This window comes from Megascapheus bottae, chromosome 4, assembly GCF_031878675.1.
Source record: "Megascapheus bottae isolate mThoBot1 chromosome 4, mThoBot2.hap1, whole genome shotgun sequence".
In the NCBI taxonomy this organism is placed as follows: domain Eukaryota; kingdom Metazoa; phylum Chordata; class Mammalia; order Rodentia; family Geomyidae; genus Megascapheus; species Megascapheus bottae.
Window position 1 is genome coordinate 31,268,616 of NC_143512.1, and position 27,449 is coordinate 31,296,064.

General features: G+C 37.5%; 1 protein-coding gene across 1 annotated transcript in view; it reads right to left on the reverse strand.

Moving 5' to 3' along the window:
• Adgrv1 (adhesion G protein-coupled receptor V1) overlaps positions 1–27,449 on the reverse strand; it is a 440,726-nt gene that overhangs the window by 160,832 nt on the left and 252,445 nt on the right. The gene's annotated exons all lie outside the window — the stretch shown is intronic.

Sequence of the window (27,449 nt, forward strand, 5' to 3'; positions counted from 1 at the left end):
TTTCAGTAGAAAATTGTGAGTAACTTTAATCTGATGCTGAAGAGGAAGGAACCTTCACATGCAGTCTGTGGGCACAGTCACACTGCAGTGAGCAAGACATTCACCAGCGAATGCAGTCTGCAATGCCAGACACCCTTTTGTTTTAACTTCTCATCAGCACCTTCTTTGTGCAACTTTTGAAAACTTTCTCCAAGAAGAAACACCAAAAATGGTCTGAAGACCTTTTACAATATATTGAATATAAAACATCAATAGAACTTACTGATGATACTTAGTTCCCTATGAAATTAAACAAGAGACAGAAATGGAAACATAATGCTTAAGTAAAAGGGTACTCATGTCATATTTATTTTTTCTGACTTAGTTGCTCAGTAGGGACTGCCTGGAGCATGTTCCGATGAACAAAGCCCTTGGAAAGATGCCATGCTTAACTTCTCATACCTTTCTGCATTGCCTGTGATGACATACTGTGTTTACTACTCACACTGGCCTGCAGCTAGCATCTTTTTCATTTGTACTTCTCTTCTATCTCTTCTTAAGAGAATACTTAATAAAAATGTCAGGAATATTCTGTCATTATCAGATCTTATCTTTCACTGCTGACATCTTCCTTAATGGTATTGGAATTTCCACCAACTTCACATAGCAATTTATGGCTCCCAACATTAGCCAGAAAACTTGAAATATACTTGACTGACCTGCATGTTCATCATGTCAAAGGATGTAAAAATCTATTGTGTTCAGTTCTATATCATGCTTTCCATTCCTCTTTCCCTGCATCTCTCTCTCACCCCTTCTTTCCTTAATCTTCTTCCTTTCCATATATATATATATATGTATATAAATATATTTCTGTCTATATACACATATATCTGTGTTATATATCTGGGATATATATATAGACAGATATATAATATATATTATATATAGAATATATAGACAGATAAATCGATATATTAAAGGGAAAGAACCTTGAGAGCTAAATAAATGCACCTTTGAATATTTTAGGTGTGTCTTGAAGATATTTTATGCAATGCAGTATTTTCTGGCAACTATTAAATGGTGGAAACTCGTCTAGACAGGTTTGTATAATTATTATTCTTTTTGTAGTTGTCATGGTGAAAATACAATATGAAAATCAATTACATTTATAATTTTCAAATGGTGTATGCCATGTCTTGTCCTCAGTGGATCCTGACCCTGCCTCTGTTAACAAAATACATATTATTTGTGCTACATAATACTGCTAAATCATTAAACGTGCCTCTTGTTTTCTCATCAGATATATGAAGTCAAATATGCACAAAACCATGAAGTAAATCCAGAGCTATAATTGTGAGGGAGAGTCAACTGGAGATGGACAAGATGGTGTGTGCAGAGTTAGAAACAAGGTATATTTGTGTTAGTATGGAACTTAAAATAAGTTCTTAAATTTATTAACTTAAATTAATAAAATTTTATTATTTATCACTGAAAACAAAATAGCACATCTTGTCTGTGAGTATTGCTTATCTAATGTTTGCAATATTGCTGCCACTCACAAAGACATACAAGTCATTTTATAAGAGATGAGAGTTGAATTTTAAGCTCAAAAACTTTTTTTCCAAAATTTTTAAAGGTTTTATTTCTTCCCTAACAAAGTAGTTCTTTTGTTCCTCTGAGATAGAATTCTTTAGGAGTCATTCACCGAGCAAAACTTTATGTGGGATCCATCTAAAGAAGTACAAAGGTCTTCCTTCCTTCCTTCCTTCCTTTCTTCCTTCCTTCCTTCCTTCCTTCCTTCCTTCCTTCCTTCCTTCCTTCCTTTCTCTTTCTTTCTTTCTTTCTTTCTTTCTTTCTTTCTTTCTTTCTTTCTTTCTTTCTTTCTTTCTTTCTTTCTTTCTTTCTTTCGTGGGTCATGGGACTTGAACTCTGGGCCTGAGTGCTGTCCCTGAGTTCTTCTGCTCAAGGCTACTATCTTACCCCTTGAGCCCTTGAGCCCTTACCCCACTCCCTGTTTTCTAGTGATTAATTAGAGATAAGAGTGTCCAGGCTGGCTTTGAACTGAGATCCTCAGATCTCAGCTTCCAAATAGCTAGGATTACAGGCATGAGCCACCGTGCCCGGCTACTAAAGTATATATATATTTATCAATACTAGTGCAGCTACGACTGTCATTACAATGATCACAACTTTTCCTTGTTTAACAGATGGTTAACCCAGCTCAAGGCTGTGTTAGATGCCCGGCAGATGTTATTTCACCCTCTCTCTTATTAACTTGTATAATTCAGAGATCATTGCCTCCCCTTTAAGAGGAGCAAATGGAGGCTTATTAAAATGTAGTAAATCCACCAATGTCACAGACCTAAGACCCAACAGGCCAAAGACTAAGCCTATGCTTGCAACCACTTAACGATGCTTAAAATAACCACTTAAACTCATGCACACAAGGAGTGTGATCATCACGAAGACCACGTACTTCCTGTTTACTCCGAAGGCTCTCAAGCATTTCACTGGGAGGAAGAGCAAGTTCAAAGTTCAGATGAAATGTCAAGATGATTTAAACATCACAAAGGATGCGCTAAAAGTTTGCATATGGGATGTAAATTTCCAAAGTTAGGGTTCTTAGTTCTTCGGTGACTGAGTTTCGAAATTCTGTGGAACCAAGCTTAGTTCTGATTTTTCTTTTTCATATCTCTTTCAGTTACTAAAAAATGTGCATTATCTTGTTGAATTTTCTCCTATGATAAAAATATACTCTTTTATAGAATTTTTAGATATATAATATCTGTTTTCATTAAAAATTCACTTTATCAGCTATGTTGATATTTGTTATATCCATATATACGGTGGTACTGGGGCTTAAGTCCAAGACCTGGGCACTGTCCCTTAGCTTCCTTAGCTTTTTTGTGCAAGGCTAGGACTCTATTACCTGAGACACAGTTCTGCTTCCCGCTTTTTTTCCTAGTTAACTGGAAATAAAGTCTCACAGGCATTTCTTCCTTGGCTGCCTTTGAATCTTGATCCTAAGATCTCAGTCTTCTGAGTAGTTAGATCAGTTACAGGCATGAGCCATTGGAGCCTTCTAGTTTAGACATTTTGTTCAAATCACATGACTGGCGTTCATTGCATTGCTTTCCCAGCGAGACTGGTCAGGACCTTTCAGGCAGTGCTCATTGTATGATGAAATGAAAGAAAGGGCCCAAAGTGTAGAATTTAGTCTAGTCTATTTCACTATTTTCCACACATATGATCTTTGAAAGAAACAAGCCATAAATGCAGATTTCATGTCAGTGTTGGCAGATACCTAGGTCATGGGAACATGGTAAACATACTTGAGTATTTGAAATAAAAAGGCTGGAGAATCTCACCTTTTAAATCTCCTAGTCATTTCGCCCTCAAAACAAACAAACAAAATGTATGGTGATTAAAAAAAATCAGCTCTGAAACTCAAATTCTTAGCTTAAAATTGTTTCTATTACTCATTTGCCATATGAACTTTAAAAAATTATTAAACCTCTCTATGCCTCTTTCCATATAAGCAAAAATGGGGTGGTAATCATTGCATCTACTTCATGAAGTTTTTAATGAAGGCTAAAAATATTAAGAGTTATTTTAAGTGGTTCATGATAATCCCAGCAACTTGAAAGACTGAGATCTGAGGATTTCAGTTTGAAGGCCACCCCAGGGAGACAATTCTCTTGGATTTGTCTGCAATTAATCACCAACAGGCCAGAAGTAGAAGCATAGCTCAAGTGGCAGAGGGTCAGTACTGAGTGAAAAACGTGAGTGAGAACATAGAGCCTGAAGTTCAAGGAAACAGGGGCATTTCTTGACCTTTTTGTTCTTGCCAGTCCTGGGGCTTATACTCTTGACCTGAGCACTGTCCTTGGCTTTCTCAAGGCTAGAGCTCTACCACTTGAGCCACAGTGCCACTTCTGGCTTTTTCTATGCAAGTGGTACTCAGCAATCAAACACAGGTCTTCGTGCATGCATTCTACCACTAGGCCAAACTCCGGTCCCATTTCTTAACTTTTTTTTTTTTTTTTTGTGGGTCATGGGGCTTGAACTCAGACTGGGTGTTGTCCTTGAGCTCTTCGGCTCAAGGCTACCAACCTACCCTTGAGCCAAGCCCCACTTCTCATTTTCTAGAGGTTAATTGGAGATAAGAGTCTCAGGTCCTTTTGTGCCCAGACTGGCTTTGAACCTTGATCCTCAGATCTCAGCCTCCTGAGTAGCTAGGATTAAAGGCGTGAGCTACTGCACCTGACTCCATTTCTTAACTTTTAGAACTTCAGTATCCATAGCTATAAAATCAAGTTAACAACATCTACTTGTTTTAAAACATAAGTTCAAGCACACCTAGTGTATGCCGAACTATTTTATTGATGCAACTCTTTGGGAACATAATATGAATGTTTCTTTCTTCCTTGGAAGTTTGTGGCTATATTTGTGACAAAGATACCTTTTGTGACTGTGCATCATACTGATTCTTTAAAAATGTATGTGAGTTTTTATGTGTTGCTCAATATAATCATGTTTATTTAAGTTAAACTAGGTATTAATGCTGTTATGCTGTGAAATAACCTTGCTGATTGATGATGCAGAAAGATAGACATGTGGGATCTCATTCACCTTAGAATATTAGCTGTGTGCCCGGGGAACAGGCACAAACACATATCAAACACATTTGCTTGATAAGAACATAAATGCACAGAGTACCTGTATGCATGGCTTTCTCCACCTATTTTGAGATCTGCCTTCTCTACCTTCTACCTTTCCATACATTTTGGGATTTGGGAAAACCATATTTTAACCTTGATTTTCCACTAATAATTTTTTTGACAGTCCGAGGGCTTGAACTCAGGGCCTGAGCACTGTCCTTGGGCTTTCTCAAAGCTAGAGATCTACTACTTGAGCCACAGCACCATGCCTGACTTTTTTCACCAATGTACATAGAATTATTTTTATTAACCAATCTTCCTCTTCCCATTCTCCCTTCTATGACCTCCACCTCCTGACAACACACTTCAGCTTCCTGATATTCATTTTGTTAAACCATAAGTTGTTCAAAGGAGTTGTACCATAAGAATCCACCCCTGTGTCTACCATACTTTAGTCAATATGTTTATCACCTGGACTCTTTCAGTTATGCACCCAACACATCTCTGTCTCTTTATCTGCTTTGGGAATTATTCTTTGTAATGGAAAATCACCACCACGATCTTCCAGTGACCTATACATATTCTTTGTTCTCTCTGCTCTATAACATCTTCATCTACAAATGCCTGCTACATGCTTTGCTCTGGCACTCAGTGTCTTTTCAGTTTCTCAAATAGATAAAATCATTTCTTGCTTTATGTCCTTGACTATTAACCTCACATGTCTCAGTTCCAATGTCATCTCCTCTGAGAGCCCACACATAATCACAATCCTAACATTAGTTGTTTGATCAATTGCTGATTTCACCTGTTGCTTTGAAATACTTTGATTTAGTTATGACAAGCTCAGAATTTAGCATAATGTCTAATTCAGAACAGGCACTCAGTTAATAATCTCTTGTTTCCATTTCTTTCCATTTCTTGGAGTTCATTTTCACAAATGCCATTTTATACATCATATCTACATAGCTAATGAGCCTTTGCTATTTTTTTTGTGGGTCATGGGGCTTGAACTCAGCCTGTGTGCTGTCCCTGAGCTCTTCAGCTCAAGGCTACCACCCTACCCTTGAGCCAAGACCCACTTCCCATTTTTTAGAGGTTAATTGGAGATAAGAGTCTCAGGTCAGCCATCCCAGGCTGACTTTGAACCTTGGTTCTCAGATCTCAGCCTCCTGAGTAGCTAGGATTACAGAATATCTTCTAAGAATATCTTACTTCAGCATCACTGTCTGAATATCTAGAGTCCTATATACTTTATCACGGCCAAGAATATTTTTATTGTCTTTTGCCGTGCAGTGTGCTTCATTGTAGACTTACTGGTACATTCTAGTTACATCAAATGAGGGAAACCAGGCAATCTATGTTTTTTTGCATCTGTTTTAGTTTGCCTTTTCTATTCTACTTTAGTATAGTACTTAAATTCCCAGTGAAATTAATAAGGCAAGAGAAAACACATGGGATCTGAATAGGGATGGAAGAAGGAAAGCTATCCGTCTTTACAAATTACTTGATAGATTCCACTCTCGAGTTACTTGAGCTGATTCAGAACTTTAGAAAAGTAGCAGGATATAAAATTAGCCCACAAAAATCAGTAGCTTTTCTGCATGCCAACAATGAGAATATGGAGACTGGAATCAAAAAAGCAACTCCATTTGTAAGTCTCAAAAATACCTAGCAATTAACTTAAACAAAATGTGAATGACTTCTACTATGAAAACTTTAAAAACCTGAAAAAGGAAATTAAAGCAGATTTAAAGAAATGGAAGAACCTTCCATCCTTTTGGATTAGAAGAATTATCATTGTGAAAATGGCAATACTGCCCAAATCTATGAACAAATTCAATGCAATACCTATCAAAATTCCAATAATATTCTTTGATGATAAAAGAAATAATAAAAAATTTATATAGAATAGTAAAAGACCCCAAATAGCAAAAACAATCCTTATCAGGAAAAACAGTATTGGAGAATTATAGATTTAAGTTTCAAACTGTATTAAAAGCCACAGTAATAAAAACAGCTTGGTACTAGTACAAGAATAGGCCTGAAGAACAATGGAATAGAATTGTAGGCACAGACATGATTCTACAGAAACTATGGTCACCTAATATTAGATAAGGAAGACAAATGCACAGGGTAGAAGAAAGACAGCCTCTTCAGCAAATAGTGCTGGCAAAACTGACTTGTGTGTGTGGGGTGTCAGTTATGGGGCTTGAACTCTGGGCCTGGGTACTGTCTCTGGGCTCTTGAGCTCAAGGATAGTACTCTACCACTTGAGTCACAGCACCACTTCCTGTTTACTGGTGATTAATTGGAGATAAGAGTCTCATGGACTTTTGTGACCAGGCTGGCTTTGAACTGTGATCCTCAGAACTAAGCTTGCCTAGGATAACAGATGTGATCCCTGACACCCAGCTTGAAGCTAAATTCTTATCACCTTGTGCCATAATCAATCCCAACTGAATAAACGACCTCAATGTAATACTTTGAAAGTATTACAAGAAAGGTTAGGGAAACCTAGGTACTTTCTAAGTAAAGATCCAAAATCATGACATATCAGGACATATGGCTTTGCATCAAACAGAGTTTCTGCAAGGCAAAGGACATAGGTAGCAAGACAAATAGGAAAGCCACAGAATGGGAGAAGATTTTTATTAGCTATGTGGTAGACAAGGGCCTCATATGTAAAATAATACTGAGAGTTCAAGAAATTACCCCTTCCCCAAACAATAAACCCTCAAAGAAACAACTATCCAATTAATAAATCATCTAAATATTTAGAAAGACTTCTCCAGAAGAAGTAAAAATGGCCAATAGACACATGAAGAAATGTTCAACATATCTGGGCCTAAAATAGATGACAATGAAAACAACACTGAAATCCCACCTAACAGAATGGCCATTATCAAGAAAACTAACAATGGCAGATGCTAGTGGGGATATGGCCCAAAGGAAATGCTGCTGCACTGTGGTGTGGGTGGGAATGCAAACTTGTTCAGCCACTCTGGAAACAGTATGGAGGTTCCTCAAAAGACTAGACATAGATCTACTCCAGTCATGATTTTCAGGATTAAAAAACAAGATAGGCTGGGTGCTGGTGGCTCAAGCCTACAATCCTAGCTACTTCAGAAGGCTGAGATCTGAGGCTCATGGGAAAAAAGTCCCCTTAAGACTATTATCTCCATTTAACCATTCAAAAACTGGAACTGGTGAATGGAAGTGGTACAGTGCTAGCCTTGAGCAAAAAGAGCTCAGGGACAGGGCTCAGGCCCTAAATTCAGGCCCCATGACTGACAGGAAAATAAATAAATAAATAAATGAACTTGCCAGAACCCAGGAGTGAAAAAGAGGTTGCCAGGTTCAAGAAGGCATGTAATTTGTTCAAGGCCAGAAAGTAACAAAATCAGGGCTTGGGACCAAGTCTTCTGACACTATGGGGAGGAATCAGAATGTTTCCCACCGCATTCCAAATCTCAGAATATCCTTGTAAAGCAAACCAAGCAAAAACCAAACCAACCAAACAAGTTACCCACTCAACACGGTTCAATTTTATGGGCAATTAAAAGTGAATTGCAGCTAGAGGCAAGCAGAGCAGACAAGGACATGTTTAAGAGAAAAGAGAGCATGTTAACTCTGAAGAGACAATTTAGTGCTCCCAGCCAGGTAGGCCTAAAATATACCTATGGATCAGATATATCAGTATACATATCTCACAGATTATTTGAATATGTCTCCAGATCCTACTTGAAGAAAAGGAAGAAAGGCTTCCTGGAATCTGAATGAATCTAGTTTTCCTTTTTCAACCTTAATTACAGACAGCATTACGAGAACATTCCCACGATGTTCATCCTTATTCTCGGCTGACTGAAAAAAGCCCAAACTTCTCTCCTCTTGTCCAGTTTTGGCAGTGGTGTCATATGCTGAAATCAGTCTCTGCCCATGTTTCATTTGACTTGTATAATCTTTAACAATTCAGAAATTTCACACAATAATTCAGATACTCAATTTTTTCCCCTGAAAACTCAGACCTCCTTGTCATGGTGAATGAATGACTGTAAGGAGGTGAATAATGCCTTTCTTTTAGAGAGGTTGCCATTTCACTTTCTCTTGCCAGTCTCCAGAGTCTCTCAGAGACAGATAACTTATCTGGCCTCTTACAGACTTCAGAGTCTAGACCAACAAGAATTAAATTTACAGTCTTCAGTTTGATCCTGTTCTGTACACTCCAGCTTCTCAGTAGTCTCAAACTAAGAAACCACAATCAATCTCAAGAAACTTCTCAATCATCTAGACCTTATTTCTCCCAGAAAGTGATTCACATTATAGACATTCACTCAAATATACCTGGCCTTCTAATTTCCCAGATCTAACATTTTATTGATTCTACCTTAGAGTTTTTCTAATTGAATAATACCCTGGAATTGTTAATACTTAATTGTGCAGCACACATGTTTAGCCAAAGATTAAAGAGTACTCATTGACTTCTTTTTGTCATTTCTGCATTTAGGACTTAAAATAAATATGACTAGTTTTCATAACCTGTTTGGACTGAGTTTTCATTAAAGAAAAGGTATCTACTTTTGCATTTGATTTTTTACATTAGATATGTTTTATATTAGATATATTTCTGGAAAATACCTTCTTCAGTGGATATCTTTTAAGGAATTTGGAGAGTAAAGAAAGATACAGTTTGCTTGTGAATTACTATAGTATCAGGCACCATGACTGGAGAGACAAATCAATGCAGAGCATGAGATTATATTGGTTATCCATGCTCTTTATAAGCACAATTTTTACCACAGAAAATTTAATGGCATCATCACCTTTTGACTTCTACAGCCATAAATACTAAAAGTGATTCCAGATGTCCTTTATTATGTGGATTTCCAGATGCAAAGCTAATTTAGGATATTTTTATTCCACATGGATCTAAATTTAGACTACCACTATGTCAGAGTCTGCCCTAAAGTTGCTGTACACTTAAGTTCCTAAGAATGTCTGCCTGGCTGTTTTTTGCTTTACTATTTCTCCTGGTTTTGTCTCTAATCACTATTGGCAGGGAATCCTAGAGTAGAAACAATCTAGCAGTTTTAAAATGGGTTTGGATTGCTTCCTAGTAGTAGTAAACTCTAAAATTAATGACATAGAACTGATTAGGGAATAATGAGTTTGAAGCATACTAGAAATCACATAGCCTACTCAATTTAACTCATTCCTGAAGGTCATTCTCACATTCGAAAAGGGTTAATTGTATTGTAAATTTTATTAGACTGAATACCTCATGTCAATCAAGTCACCTACTAAAGACAATGTGTTGTTTGTTTCATTCTCAGGAGGATTTATAAGGGTTGTCTCATCCCATTGTTAATTGAGAGCAAATGGATTTCCCCTAAGTACATTCTACAAATAGGCAGCAGCTTGAAGTAATTTTTTCTTTGTTCTTGATACACACCTAGAAAATTTAGAAGTGCTTTTACCTTACTTCATATACACGATCTTCTTTGAATTCTACTGAAGTAGGTTCACTTCTATTTTTTAATCAGGAAGCTAAGGGGGAAAAAAACCCTAAGGATACTACTTTACCAGTACCGTATCCTATTCCAAAGATGAAGAAGAAAAATGAGACAAATGCTGACAGTGAGGAAGGGCGTAGTAAAACTCACACCGCTCTGACAGCTATTGCTGTGCCTCCATAAAAGAATAAGAAGTTTGTGAGAGAACATTAAGCTTGTAACTGTGCATTCAGATGAGAGTCCCTAAATGGCCTTGACAGAGAACCTTTGAAATGAGGCTTTCTCTGTCTGAATATAATTCCCCTTGGAGTGTTCCTCCCCCATGTCATTCCCACCTCTTCTTGTCATTACCCACGGAGCCAGCTCAAACTGGCTGACTCCAGTTTTTGCAGCATCCTTCTTCCCCCTCCTCTCTGTCAATGGTTTTGTTTCAGTTAGAACAGCCTGGTATTTTGCTTCTACGTAGATTGTGCAATTAAACCCCAAATGAAAGACATCCTAGCATTTTTAATAACCTATTGATGATTTACTTATCAGAAGAGATAATGCTAGTATAAAAACAAATATAACTGCAAATATAATTACTATGGTGTCTCTTTGTGTGTGGTGTGTGCATGCGGCTATGTGAGTATGTGTGTGTGTGTGCGTGTGTGTGTGTGTGTACTCATGTGCTCGCATGTATTTCATCAATTATCCTAATTCTGGTAGTTCAATTTCATAATCTGTTGGCCAGTTGTTCTTTTTGCTATTTATAAAGTTTACAGAAATATTTGTGGAAAGAATTTGGAAAGAATCCAAGGAAATTTCATTCAAATATTCTAACTTTTTCTGTTTTTCCATTGGATAGTCAGAAAGAGTAAACATAATTCAATTTCCAAATAAAGGGAAAAGTGGGAAGTGGCACTGGTCTAGAGACTTTGCTTTGAGGACACCATGGTTTTGGAATTGTAAAGAACACTTAAATGTGTTCCTTCTGTCACAACGCCTGTGGGTGGTCCAAAGCAGCTTTGGTTTTCAGTACAACCATATGTTATTGCCAAAATTCAAAGAAAATAAAAACAACCTAAGTCATAGAAATGCTATATCCTGGTCAAGCAGCAGGATTTATAGGCTCACTACTGTAAAACCTAGCTACTTTTAGAGCAGAAGATCACAGTTCGAAGCCAGCCAGAAAAGCATGTGAAACTCTTATCTCCAATTAAACTAACAAAAAGCTGAACTGGAAGCATGACTCAAGCTGAGAAAGCAAGCCAAGAGAGATTGAGGTCCTGAGTTCAAAGTATTGCACTAGCACATTCTAGTGAAATTTAAAAACAAAACATGTTACATAGCAGTTATCTGCCACTCCATATCAACTATAGTCTGTGCCTTTTAGTAGCAAAGGCTTAAAATGACAACTTTTTTTTGAGTGCTTTGTCCTCTGGTTTCTATATTTCTAGGCTTGCATTTTGTGGTGTGTGTGTGTGTGTGTGTGTGTGTGTGTGTGTGTGTGTGTGTGTGAAGGAAGATAAAAGAGAAGCTGAGAAATGATAAAATAGGAGAGTAGGCAATGCTTTCAGTCAGAGCTGGAGAACACCTTCATGTGCCAGCTCATACTCCACCAAAATGGGATCTAACAAACTAAATCTGCCAAAAGAAGTGGTTACTTAACAGCAGATGTAAACTTCTGCCTGCATCTGAGTTTTGCTTGTCCATGATGTTGAGAAAGTTTGGATATGCACTGTTATTCTCCATGTTAGCAGTGCTCTTCATTTACAAGTGGCTTGGCCTTGCAGACCTTCACTTAAGGCTGCCATCTCCCACTTCCATCTCAGTTGGGCACTGTGATCATTACTTTCCAAGGGGAGAAGTCCCAAAGGCTGAGACCAAACTCAAAACAGATATTCTTCCCTATAATAGGAAATCTCTCTTGGAATTAAATTGTATATTGTCACATAAATGGCAATGTGATAAAACATAAGCCAGAGAAGATGCCTATAATTAAACAGAACACTACACTGAAACTTGGCGGTGATTTGTCCCTTCGTTGACAATGAATCAGCTTGGAATACAAACAAGCATCATCTTTTATGAATAATTCAGAGAGTCAGAGTAAACATCAACTACCACCTGCCTTTTGATGTATGGATTCTCTAGGAGAAGAAGTGGAAGTGACTTAGATAACATAATTTCTCTGGAGCTGGACAGTGTAATAATTAGAACAACTGAGTCTGCTTTTATTTGTCACAAAACAAAATGCCATTCATATTTTGGATAAGACAGAATGTGATTTACATTTAAAATTCCTAAAGACGGTCACTGGCATCTTAAACTATTTATACTCCTTTCCTAAAAAGAAAAGAAAGTAAATCAGGAATCAGATCCTATGCTGTTCTGTTAACATTCAATAAAAGTGTGACTTGATTTGCAGTAATAGGTCTTAAGGAATAGTTTTTAAGAATTTTGAAGGCAAATGGAAAACAAGAACACAAGGGTATATACTTGAAAATTCAGTTATTTCTGAAGTGCATGAGAGGTAAGGTGAAAATGGCAGAATAACTGCCTGCAGATAAAATAATCGGCATCAGCTTTGCATAATAAAATAGATGGATCTAACCGCTCTTAAGCTCTAGAAGATTGTGGTGTCTGTTTTCCATGAGGTCACATAAGCACGTTTTAAAACATGAGGCTTTTGAAAGAATAAGAGGCAACAATAATGAGAAAGTGCTAACAAACTTGGAAATTGCTTTCTGAATATCCATTATTAATATTAATAATAATAATAATATTATTATTAAATAAATGAAGAGACGTGCTGTTCTTCTATCAGCAGTATCTATATTTCCTTTGAAATGTTTTTTAGGAACAGCAGATATTACTCCCAGGTAAATGAAAAAAAATTTTTTTTGTTGGGGAAATGTATGGAGGGGTTACAGTTACATTTGCCAGGCAGTAGGTGTATTACTTCTTACACCCCTTCTCATGTTTTTGTCCCCACTTCCCTCTCCCCATGCTCTCTCAATCATCTTAAAAATCAAAGTATTATCACTTTTCCCACATTTTCAATAGTCTTTACAAGCTTCTCATTTTGAGAATTGTATTAACAATTCTTTAACCCACACTACCTTGACTAAGTAGGAAGAAACTCAAAATGCATGGAAAGGACAGGCTGAGCCTGGGGTGAAAAACACATTTCTTGACCTTCAGTTTAGTGTTCCTTCTGTTAGGCCTTGGTATGTGAATAACAAACTCAAATGAACCTAGTCGTCATTGCTCAAAAATTCATTAATCACAACAAAAGATCCGAACAAAATAAGTAAGTACATGAAAATGAATACTCTACAACTAACTTTAAAAACAGTCAGTCTTACTCAGCTATCTTATTGAGAGAAACTTTAATCCACCTAATTAAAAATGAGCCCTGTCTCTAACTACTATGTTTTAATGTGTGATGCTAAGATTTAAATCAATGGTATGTTTTATGCTCATGCTCAGTTTAACTTTGCTTTCCAATCTGGAAGGCTTATACAAGTTTCTAAAGCTGGCGCCTTTGATTATAGATGAGTAAAAATACATAGCTGATCTTCTCTTGGCTTAATATTGAGTCCATAACCTTAGCCTTAAAATAACTAACAGTCTACATCCAATGTCTGTTTGCCATGGAAAATGGAGTGAAAAATTTTATAATGAACCTGGCAGTTTTCCAGGCTGAAAATGAGAGAAATAAAACTGATTTTTAAAATATAGTTCCCGGGTTGAAAAATGATAAAGGTGGATAGTGCACTCACCACCATACTTCTGCCTTTATTGAGAATAACACCAAATCCAAGAACTGTAACTTTATTTGCTTAGTGAAAGGGAGGAGGATAATGGGGATGGATTTAGATGCAGAGCAGATCACAGAGTGTGATAGATATATCCGATGGGGAGGTGATTAAAAACGTAATGTCTCTTTTTTTTTTTTCTTTTTTTTTTGCCAGTCGTGGGCTTGAGCTCAGAGCATGAGCACTGTCCTTGGACTTTCTCAAGGCTAAAGCTCTACCCACTTGAGCCTCAGCACCACTTCTGGCTTTTTTTCCCCTATGTATGTGGTACTGAGGAATTGAACCCGGGTCTTCATGCATGCTAGGCAAGCACTCTACCACTAGGCCAAACTCCCAGCTTAGTGTAATGTCTCTTTTGTCTCTGATATGTCACCAACTTCAGCTTTCTTTTCCTTCTGAAATGTATACTCTTCAATGGTAATATTATTGCAGCATCATGAACTAATTTGTTGCAAGGTCAGAGCTAAATGATTCCAATATGGAGACAATCAAAATCAAAATAGTTCCAAGTTAAGCAAAGTGAAAATGTCAGAGTAGTAGGAATCAAAAATGGAATGAAAGTAAGGAAAATAAAGTCTGATTTGGCCCTAACTGACATGAAAAAAGAGCTTAATGGGATCCAGCACAAAATGTACAGTAAGTTCACATAGGAAAGCCCACTACATATACTCCTATAATAGGCTTAAAAAGTGTTGGGAAGGGGCCCGGAGTTTGGCCTAATGGTAGAGTACTTGCCTAGCATGCATGAAGACCCAGGTTCAATTCCTCAGTACCACATACATAGAAAAAAGCCAGAAGTGGTGCCGTGGCTCAAGTGGTAGAGCTCTGGCCTTGAGAAAGCCCAAGGACAGTGCTTATGCCCTGAGCTGAAGCCCAGGACTGGCAAAAAAAAAAAAAAAAAAAAGTGGGGGCCGGGAGTTTGGCCTAGTGGTTAAAGTGCTTGCCTAGCATGCATGAAGACCCGGGTTCGATTCCTCGGTACCACATACATAGAAAAAAGCCAGAGGTGGTGCTGAGGCTCGAGTGGTAGAGCTCTATCCTTGAGAAAGTCCAAGGATAGTGCTCAGGCCCTGAGCCCAAGCCCAGGACTGGCAAAAAAAAAAAAAAAAAAAAAAAGTGTTGGGAAGCAAAATGGAACTCTGGGTCAAAGATAATTAAAAAAGCGTTTGTGAATGAGAAATAAAACAAAATCAAGGCCAGGAGTTTGGCCTAGTCGTTGAGTGCTTGCCTAGCATGCATGAAAACGTGGGTTTGATTCTTCGGCACCACATAGAAAAAAAGCCAGAAATGGTGCTATAGCTTAAGCAGTAGAGCTCTATCCTTGAGGAAAGCCTAAACACAGTGTTCAGGCCCTGAGTTCAAGCCCTAGGACTGGCAATAAATAAATAAACAAACAAACCAAAAATCAAACTAAAGCTGCTGAATAGGTACAAACAATACTCAAAACAATTCCTACAATTCCCTCTGGAGGATGGAGTGACCCCAAACAACCATAGCAGTCTTGTGCAGGAGATATCACAATTCCATTGATGTGGATTAGCTCTGACACACAATGGGATTGCATGTGGAAATGATGTCTGTGGGATAGTCAGTGTTAGCTAATGTTGCCTAAGTAAGGCACAGACCATGGGATTTGTGTGCTTACAAGAAAACACAGTAGAGACCCTGACTGCCCTTTTCTCTATGCATGTATGTGAATACGTTGAGAGACGATAACTGCTACAAGCCAAGAGAAAAGGTGGAAGAATGAAATCTTTGCTGTTAACACTGATCTTGGACTTTTGAGCCTCTAGACAGTGAGAAATAAATTCCTATTGTTAAAGCCCCCAGTCTGTGGTATTTCATTATGGCAGCCTAGTTAACTGAGATTAAAAACAACACACAAAAAAACACAAAACAACCAGCCAAACAAACAAAACCCTCACTCCCACCACCACAAAACAAAACAAACCCCAGGGAGGCTGTGGTTCCTGTGATCTTAAAGAGTGAACAACTGAAAGTAACTATTGGAAAGTGATCTCTACCAAAAGATAATAGTCAGGGGAAAGGATGCACGCAGAATGACCAAGACTGCAGGAGAGGGGCACTTACCTCCTATGAGGTGAGCTGCCACGAGCAGCCAGCAGAATTCAAAGAGGAGCTGATAAGCAAGATGGGCTTAAAAAGACAAGTAGGAGTTATCAGACTTAAACGGGGTTATATAGCAGTAGAGTGGTGTGAAATAACCAAGGTTTGTTTCTTTTCCTTCTGAATTTTCCTCATGTCTAATCATCCATTCAAGCCAGATTAGTAGCAATTATTTCCTAGGAAGGGATCAACCATAGGGAAGAACAGATAAGTAATTGATCAAAGTTCTGCCAGGATATTCAACAAGAGCAAAACAGTCCCACCCTAGCACAGGAGAGATCTATAGAACTGTAGATTTGAGAAGAGGAAAGATAAGAAGGAAACAAAGAAAGTGAAGGTATGGGGAAAGCTTAGTCAGACGGCTTGGGAATCCCTGAGAACTATGAATGCTTTTTTGAGCTGGTGAACTACACTCAGGCTCAAATAGTCAAGTCTGACACAATTCTCTCAGATGGATTACTAAAACAACCTAAGTTCAGACACAGAAAAAGTCAAAAGAAAGGCCAGAATTAATATTCTTTCCAGCACTCAGCACACTTGGGCTAGGATGCAACAGTTCTATCGCACATAAATTTGTATAGGTAGAGTACAATTCACACTACCTGAAAATAAGGAGACAACTTCAATCCAAAGGACCCCAAATAAAATACTAGATTATTAGAAAGAAGTATTTTGGGAGACCAAAGCAAGTTAGCACCATATCAGAAGGGCTTTGACTACTAAATTCACTAGCTCTAATATAAGAGAGCTACATTGAGCTGTCAGAGGATTTTGTACCAAAGTCAGGAGCACAGGCAAACAAACACATAGACCAGCATTGAAAAGACAACATGGGACTTGTATTTGACAATAAAGACAGCAGACTGAAGAGTAAACGTATTTACTCTTGCAATGATCAAAGTTGTGATTTTGATTGGGTAAAATGTATCTATTAGTGTGTGTGTGAGTGTGTGTGTGTGTGTGTGTGTGTGTGTCTGTGTGTGATCTTCAGAGTGAATCAGCTTTACAAAGCTTTAAGTTTAAATGTTTAGTCATTTAATCTTCAGAACAAGTTGCTACACAGGTCTCATCTCATTCCCACATTAAGATGAGGAAACAGCTTCAACAAAGTTAAGAAACTTCCTTGACTTCAAACAGAGCCATCATTTCTTGCCTAGACAATTGCAAAACAACATTAACTGGGTCTTCCTCCTCTTCATCCTGGCTCACCACATCCAGATTCAGCTCAGGAGTTAATGATTCTCTAGGAAACAACCAAGTCATATCACCCCTGTTTTCTATACCATGTTTGCTGATGGCTTCCCACTCCTCTGGAGGAAAAATCCAAGAGATGCTTACCCTCTCCCTGACCTCATCTTCCAACACGTTCCATCATTTGCCAGATCACTGGGTCTCATGTTATACCCAGAATAAACCTTGGATTTAGTTGGATTTCCCTTTTGGATATTCTCCCCAGCAGGTGTGTGTCTTCCTTTCTCGTTTTCTTCAGATCTTTGCTCACATATATTACCTTCTCAAAAATTTCCTCTTCTCAGTCTATGCAAAATAGTTCTGCCATTGAAGGTGTTATAGTAGCAATACACTTTTACACTGCATGTAATCTAACTGGTGTACACACCTACCTGCAACCACTACCACTATTACCAATAGAAACTATATTACTAAAGGGTTGTTTTGTCACCACATAAAATTAAGTCTAAGTATGTAGTAAGCACTCAAAATTTAGGCTGTATCTCACACTGACAAAATTTTTTAAAAATTGATCAAAATCATGCTTTAGTTGTTGGTGGTAGTGTTCATGGAGCTTGAACCCAGGGCCTGAGTGCAACCCTGAGCTCTTTTTTGCTCAAGGCTAGTGCTTTACCACTTTGAGCCACAACTCCACTTCTGTTTTGGGGGTAGTTAAATGGAAATAAGAGTCTCAAGAACTTTCCTGTGCAGACTGGCCTTGAACCTTGACACAGATTTCAGCCTCCTGAGTTAGTATTACATACATGAGTCATTAGGGCTAGCTGAAAATCATGCCTTTTACGTAAACTGTTTTTTCCATCTGAAATACAATTCAAATGTTCAGAGTATTATTTCTGACATCACTAGCATAATTATATACACGGTACTTGCATACAAGTGTGTGACCAGAGATGAGGAGACCAATGTTCACTTGCCACTAAGGAATGTCCTCTTTGTGATGATGCCTTTGTCATCTGTGTGTGTGTGTGTGTGTGTGTGTGTGTGTGTGTGTGTGTGTGTGTGTGTGTGTGACAGAGAGAGAGAGGGAGAGAGAGTGAGAGAGAGAGAGAGAGAGAGGTACATATGTGATCCATCTTACCCAAGTGTGTATTGCATCCTGATTGTTTTGTATCTGTAAGCTTTTCCTAACAAAATAGTTGTTTGTTTCTAATTATAATTAATTTATCTGTTAATAATTAAAATTCATATAGATTTATGTTTCACATATTTTTAGAGACAAGTATAACTTTTATTTGAAATTTGATATCGAATAGATCACTTTTTATCTTATCTTTTTTAACAAATTACTTCTCTCTCACAAAAGAACATCCAGGCAAGTTAGTAACAATCAAAACATTTTGAAGTTGTTTTTGTCTTTTTTTTTTTTTTGCCAGTTCTGGGGCTTGTACTCAGGGCTTGAGCATTGTCCTTGGGCTTTCTCAAGGTTAGAACCTACCACTTGAGCCACAGCATCACTCCCAGCTTTTTCTATGTATGTACCAAGGAATCAAACCCAGATCTTTGTGCATGCTAGGCAAGCACTCTACCACTAGGCCAAACTCCTGGCCTGTGTTTTTGTCTATTTTTCAACAACACAACACAAAACAAAACAAAACATCTCACTAGCAAGTAAGAGCTGGCTATAAAGAATCGCTAGCTGAGAATCTTGCTCAGGAGTTCTGGTGGCAGGAGTGTGCTGACAAACAGTACCTCCTACTGGTCAGCCTTAAGTTGAAGTGAGATGGAAAAATACTCTTCACAAGGAAATGAAATGGAGTGTTTAGGAAATCATACGTCTGAGAGGAAAATTCACAGCCTTGCAAACTCATTTCCTAGCAAGTCACCACTTCCTTGAATTCTCTCACCTGTTAAAATAATTATACATAGATTTATACCAGAGGAAAATAAGCTAAACTGTTCTGCAATGCTTGAGAAAATGCTTCCAGCAAGTGGAAAATTTATAACAATTTATATGGGGAAGGGAAATAAAAACCAAGTAAGTCAAATAAAACAGAAAGCTGGAGCTCTGCAAGGCTCTCTTTGAAATTTTAACCTTATGCTTCCATTTAACAGAAGTTTCTACTTATTCAATAACTACTTAAAAGTTTAATTAATGCTAAGATTTCAGATGTCCAAACGGAAACTGAGATTAATCTTTCTCTGAGTCAGTCTATAGCAATGGCTTCTCAAAAGTGTGCCCATCCAGCATCCAGATAGTGAGACATCTTTTTTTGTCAATTGTGGGACTTGAACCCTGTGCTTGGGCATTGTCCCTGAGCTCTTCAGTTCAAGGCTACTGCCCTATCCTTTGAGCCACAGTACCACTTCCAGATTTATGGTAGTTATTTGGAGATGAGTCTCATGGACTTTAGTGCCCAGGCTGGCTTTGAACTGTGATCCTCATACCTCAGTTTCCTAAGTAACACCTCTCCCAGCTTGAGATGTCTTTTAATCCAGCAGCTAAGAAATACAGACTAATATGTCCCAAGAAATGAAGTAGGAATGGACAGCCATTAAAATGTGTCTCAAAAAATTATGCTGTTGATTATACCTGCATGTGTGTTTGATTATGCTCTAGTCTTCATAGTAAAATTTTAGCATGTATATAAAATTTAGCAACCAGAAAAAAAGTTTTTTTCTTATAGTTTGTAATTTTTTTTTGCCAGTCGTGGGGCTTGAACTCAGGACCTGAGCACTGTTCTTGCACTTTTCTCAAGACTAGATGTCTACCACTTGAGCCACAGCACCACTTCCAGCTTTTTTTTTTTTTTCTGTGTATGTGGCACCAAGGAATCAAACCTGGGTCGCTATGCATGCTAGGCAAGCACTCTACCATTAGGCCAAACTCCTGGCCCCCTTACAGTTTGTAATTTTAACAGATTTTCAAAAGTCACTTTCTTGGAGCCTCCATCTTCTGTCACCTTGAGATGAGTAACATGAGCCCTGCACTGGGCACTCAATGGCATAAGAACAATTTGCTACACTGTTCTAATTCCATGTGTCCTTCGCAAAGTGAGATGCTGCTCAACACTAGCTCCCAACAAAATACCTGATCCACAGGGGATTCCCTGAAAGCATTTGTGGAATTGAATATCACAGAAGCTCTCACATTCACAGATTCTTTTTGTTGAAACCTAGATGAAATTCTTACTGGGCTTGGAACACAATTCTTTTCATTCCCCTAAAATTGAGTCATTTATAACACTGCATGACTAAATGAATTAGGGTGATTAAAAAATTCTGATTAAAAGTAAATGTATGTGTATTTGCTTTTCCTAGGGCTTGGGCTCTTTCCCTGAGCTCTCTTGCTTAAGACTAACACTTGCTCACTTTGAGCCACAGAACCACTTCCATTTCTGTTTTGAGGGGTTAATTGGAGACGAGGCTCGCACAGGGATGCTTTTGTTTATATTATATTTTATTGATAAATATATCTATATACATACAAAGGGGTTCCCATTCAACATGTCAGTTTATGAGTATAACACATCTTGCTCAATATTTACCCCTTTCATCATTCTCTCCATCCCGCCCAAGTCTACCCCTCACCAATTTTTCTAGTTTCACAGAGGCTATATTGAATATTATGACTGAATTCTTTCCCCTTCCTCTCTTGATTCATCTTTCTCCCCTTCCATTTTCTCCCTTTCCTCCTCCTGGCCCAACATCATGTACCTGCTTCCTGGTATTCATTTGGTTAGACTCTAAGTTAGTTGTTCTAAAGAGTGAGGCTATTTGATTTGTCCCCTGAATATATCACATTTGGGCTAATACATTTGTGTACATGTGCATATGACTTTGTACATATTTACTTATATATTTATAAATTAAATTTTATTTTTACATATGAGAGACAACTTTCTTAAAGCATCTTAAGCTTGTATGAGGCTTCTCCTAACTGAGATCTTCTAGTTATTTTTTGTGGAACCTACTTGGGCTGAAAAATGTACAAGAAACTATGGGATTGGGCCCCATACCAGCTTTCAACCATCCTCTGTCTGGCAGGACCTGTCCTCGGCTAATGAGAATGTGAGATTGCTACTATCCTGTAGCCAACTCTGATTTAAGTGACCAGTCAGGCACAGGCAAATCTGCCTCCTCTCACAGGGACTTTTCTGCCCAGGCTGGCTTCAAACCATGATCCTCAGCTTTCAGTCTCCTGAGCAGCTAGGATTACAGGTGTGAGCAACTGGCACCAGACCAAGAAATAACTATTTTGTGGTGCTGGGGATTGAACCCAGGGCCTTTTGCATGCTATGAAAGGGTTCTCTCTGTCAATGAGCCACATTTCTCTACCCTTAAAAAATGATTTCTTAAAGCTTTTACAGTCCATAGTAATGAATATATTTTCTTAACTTTGCATTGCAGTATACAGACACAATCAGGTCAATGACTTAAATATACTCAGTTTAATAAAATGTATATTAGAACAACGAATGCTCAAAATTTAGAAAAAGGTTGACTAAACATATGTAACAAAAAACAACAGTGCTGACAAAACTTCTGAATATCTGAAATGTTTTATGATTTTATTCTGGTATATATTTAAACTTGTTTTTTATTAATAATTGAATGTTTATACCGTGTGTGTGTGTGTGTGTGTGTGTGTGTGTGTGTGTGTATGCCAATCCTGGTGCTTGAAATTGGGGCTTAGGCGCTGTCCTTGAACTTTCTGTTCAAGGCTAGTGCTCTATCACCTGAATGACAGCTCCAGTTCTGGCTTTTTTTTTTTTTTGGTGGTGGTGGTTGATTGGAGATCAGAGTTTCACAGATTTCCCTGCCTGGGCTGGTTTCAAACCACAATTCGCAACCTTGTGAACAACTAGAATTACAGGTATAAGCCACAGGCACCAGTTTGTTTGTACTTAAAAAATCTTTTAAAATCAATTTCATGGAAAATTTTATAGAAAAAGTCAGAGACAGTTTCTGTCTTAAGAAAAAAATATGTTATCATATTTAAATATAATATCTTACTGTAAATTCTTTGCTTGTGAAAATGTCCTTTTAGCTTATGGGTCCTTCATAGGCAAAACAAAAATTCTAATACTAAACTGGAAATTATCCAATTTACATTACAAATAAATGCAACACTTGTAAGTTGAAAAGGACATAGATTTGGAGAACAAAAACGTTTTTCTTTCTCATGGAGATGAATAATTTTAGCTGTTTTCATGCTGAAAATACATATATCACAAGTATAATTTCTTTGAAGAGCATATATATTTGCAGAAGGCAAGAGAAAGTATAAATCAGGTCACTCCGTGTAGATATATAGAGTCACTATGCAGCCAATGTTCTGTGCAAGAGTTTGGAGGAGTCCACTTTGGACAAGAACTAAGTTCTACGAGAAACATCAACAACTATTATGTCATCAACACCTTTACAATACTTGAGCACAAGCTGCATCAAGTCTATGAGAACCAGAAGTTACTGATGCAGTAAATCAGGGTGTACCCAGTATATTGCATTTCCAACTAGCTTTGTAGGGATGCCAGATCTGCTTGTCTGCAGTTCATATTCTGATCAAAATTTTCAAATGCCTAGTAACACAGGTTGAGATACCCTACAGTGATGTTTCAGTGAGAAGGTACTAGAAAAGCTACTGATAGGAAGTAACCATTGCACAGAATAAGGGGGTAAATAGGTCTCTGGGTGACACAAAATTCAAAAAGTTCTCAGATATGATCAAGCATGAATGAAAAATAGCATATGTATTCAGGGTATAGATTGTAGAGGTCTCTATAAGGTGTCAGAATATAAGGCCAGAGACATAACCAGAGACAGATTATAACTGTTCAATATTTTTGTTGTATGTCGTGGAATTTATTTCACTTTAAAGATCATGGAGAGGCATTGGATTTTTCACATTTTCCTGAAAAACAGGAAAGGACACTGATACTTTAGAAGGATAGGTCAGACATTAGCATGGAGAATGCTTTGGAAGAATTGAAAGTAAGCAGACAAATGGCTTTTTATAAAGTTTAAGCCACGGAACTCAAGGCCTTAGATGACATCAGTGGTCCTAGAAAAGAGGGAAATAATGTCCTGAAACCATGTCAAATAAAGAAACAAAACCAGATTCTGGACAACCTAGACACATACAAAGGCTGAGGAAACACAAAAGTACAACGTATGATATACTACTAAGAATTTCAGGCCTGGCGTGGTGGCTCCCGCCTACAGTCCTAGCTACTCAGGAGGCTGAAATCTAACGATCACAGTTCAAAGCTAGTCCAGGCACAAAAGCCCATGAGATTCTTCTCTCCAATTAACCACCAGAAAATCCAAAGTGGTGCTATTACTCAAAGGGTAGAGTGGTAGCCTTGAGCTGAAAAGTTCAGGGAGAATGCCCAGGCCCAGAGTTCAAATGCCATGATTGACCAAAAAAATTATAAATATACCAGTTGAAACAGGAGGATGGGGCTCAAGAGGACAGGTGAAGGAAGATGACTGGAGAGAGGAAGGTTGGATATATACAGTAATAATGTTCAAGGCCCATATGTAAACTTGGAACTAGGTAAGTGAGGGTAGAACAGATGGGGTGGGAGAGAGTGTTGAAGGGGTGCCATTGACCAAAATGTACTTTATTCATGAACTAATATGTTAAAACCCCTTTGTGCAAGTACTTAAAGATAATGAAAAGATACACAAAGGAGTCATAAATGCATGTAGTGAAAACTATATTTGCAATGCCTGAGATTATAAATGCCACATTTTTAATGATGGCTACTTCTCTAGTTAGAAGAAAACACAACGGACTCTGTTGATAATGTTTCATTTATCAAACCATGAGGACATATAAAAGTGCTCATTTTCAAGTAGGTTCTCTTGGTTTCATAATAAAAATGGAAACTAATTAAAGTGCTAATGAGAGTTCCATGTGCTAGAACACCAATAACAAAATCAAAGGAAGATGGAAAAATGGAAAGTTACAATTAGATTTGGCTGCCAACATGTATTGGTGACACTTCTAAGAGTATTTTTAGACAGTCCATGTGAACCTAGGAAATACTTTTTAAATTGTATTTATTATCTTTAAGCACTTACTAAGGTTTCAGCTTAACATGTCAATTCATCAACATGCCAATGCATAAATGTTATCCATCTTGACCATCATCATAACTTCCATTTTTTCTACCCCCAATATATTCCATTTCCACCAATGCTTTCAGGTAACATTTTCATATGTGAAAATTTTAAAATAAAAAATGCACTTATGTTTTAACCACTCTATTATTTCTATGTAGCTTGTCACTTTCTCAGAAATTATGTAATTGACTTTTAAGAAAAATAAATTCTGATAAAACAAGATGAGGGGTACGGGTGGGGGAGAGAAATGGGGGCAAAAACATGAGGATGGGTATCAATGTGTGAGAAGTAATGCACCTTCTCTCTAGCAAATATAACTATAACCCCTCTACTAATTACAATAAAAATATTTTGCAGCAAACCTAGATACATAAGGCCATATAGTATGATGCTAAATGAAAGGACCTCCACTATATAGAAACAAAAGCCATATAACAAGTGATTGTTGTCCTTAATGTACTATGTTATCTCTCATCTCCTTTGCTGTCCCTTGGTTATTTCATATTGTTACAGTATTTTACCTTGTTATCTGATATATTGTATATATGCTTATTTGGTTATTTGAAATAGGATAAGGAAGGGGGAAAAACAAGATGAAGGATGGGGGTGGGGAAAGGGAAATGGGGACCAAGACATGAGAAAGGGTATCAATGTTTGTGAAGTAATGCACCTTCTATCTGGTGAATATAATGTAACCTTTCTATTAATTTCAATAAAATATATGAAAAAATATTTTGTAGGAAAAAAAGAAAAATAAATTCTGATTTCTGTAGAAGAAAAGGTACCAGTAAAACACTAACTGTCCTAATTTATCTAATAAAATATATATTCCTTGATTGGCCTACTTTGTTATAGAAGTAAATTACAAAATGTTAATTGCTCCCCCACTAGCATAGTTTTAAAATATTTTTAAATTAATTCAAATTATTTTAAAATGATTGTGATGGGTAAAGTCTGTAAGCCCAGCTACATGGGAGGCAGAGTTCCAGAGTTCCTCAGTTTGTGAGGTCAGGCAAAATGTTAGTGAAATGAGGCCTCCATCTTAACAATTCAGCTGGATAGGAAGCCTACATAGGTGGCACAAGGTCCAATACCGGCTCTAGGCAAAAATGAGAGACACTACATTAATAATTAAAGTAAAAAGAGCTGGATGTACAGTTCAAGAGGTAGAGCATTTGCTTAACAGAAACCCACTAGCAGAAACTCATTAGCACTAACAAAATAAAAATAAAAACAATTTTATGATCTATAAAGGTAATATAAATTCTAATGTGCACCCAAGTCAGATTAGTGAAAAATTTAAGTGAGCCCTGGAGATTAAATAAAAGATAATTATTTTAAAAAATTTTAAAAGTCTACAAGCCATTTTTTAAGAGCATTTGCTTGTAGATACCAGGTGTTCATGACTGTAAATGTTGCACCCAGATGGAATGATCTGGGTGCAATGTCTACAGGGGAAGAAAAGTACATGAGCTCTCTTCTCAACCTGTAGTTGACGTGATGTCTATGAGACTAAGACTGGGAGAATCATGGTTCCAGGTCATCCTAGGCTGAATTCTGAGAGACTCCTCTGTCTTCAAAGAGAGTAGCTGTATACAGTGTCACCCAGCTATGATCTCAGTAGTAAAATGAAACCTAAATATAGGTAGATTGTGTGTGCATGCATGCGTGCGTGCATTGCGTGAGTGTGTGTGTGTGTGTGTCTGTGTGTTTGGCAGTCCTGGAGCTTTACCTCAGGTCTTGGGGACTGTCTCTGAGCTTCTTTTGCTCAAAGCTAGCAATCTTCCCCCCCAAGCCAAAGCTCCACTTCCAGCCTTTTCTGTTTATGTAGTACTAAGGAATCAAACCCAGGGCTTTGTGTGTGCTAGGCAAGCACTCTATCACTAAATCACATTCTCAGCCTAGACTGTTTTGGTTACCTCTAACTAAAAATCAAGGTCCAGTGAAAAATGGGGGCAGATGGATAGCTCAATAATACTGGTCTAGCCTAGCTAAGCATGAAGCCTGGAGTTTAAAGCCTTAGTGTGTGTGTGTGTGTGTGTGTGTGTGTGTGTGTGTGTGTGTGTGTGTGTGTGTGTATTATGTGATGTCTGATATACAGACACATATATAATAATGTGTGTATATCTATACATACAGACACATAAATAGTCCAGTTATAAAGATACAGATAAAGATAGATTAAAGATTTTCCAGATGTTTATGTTCCCCACCCCACCCCCCAATTCATCTGTGAGAATCCAAACCCCCAAGGTGAGGTCTGAAGCTACTTTCGAGCTTCCATGACTGTGGAGGTCATGCTGTTAATTAAAAACTTTAAAATTTCAAACTCTAATCCTTTTTTCTCTTATTTATTAGAACTCAACTAAAATAAAAGTGAGCAAAACCAGACCCAAAGGAGCACAGGCTCCATGGCTTCCCTCATTTGTAATAATTAGTACACATTTAGGATTCTCCTAGCAGAAGATCACATCACAATAGCTCAAAAGCTATGTACATATGGTCATACAGGATGAGACCAAATGAAATGAACTCTAGGATATTTTATTTCTTTTCTCTTTTTTTCCACTTATGGTTAAGCTCATGTGGTTATTGTACCTGATTTTGTTACCTGGTATATTGAATATCCATTTATTTGTTTATTTGAAATAGAGAAGTGAAGATGCAAAACAAGATGATTGGGAGAGGGTAGGAGGAGGGAAAAGGGGACAAAGACATGAGAAGGGGTATCAAGTTTTGAGAAGTAATGTAGCCATAACCTGAAGAATGTAGCTGTAACCTCTCTATATATTACCCCGACAATAAAATATGATAAAAGTTTGATTCTATGGTTCATATATATTTTATATTATATTTTATGTATTAGAGAAAATTATTGATACAATTAGGTGATACTTTCTCTTTTGTCTGTTGTCTGAAAATATAGAGTTATTGTTGAGGCATACATAACAGATGAAATAAGAATGACATTCAGATTGCAACAAAAGATAAATGGTATCACCAATTCTTTGATCCTTTAGAATCTCTGGTTCTCAATTTGGAATATA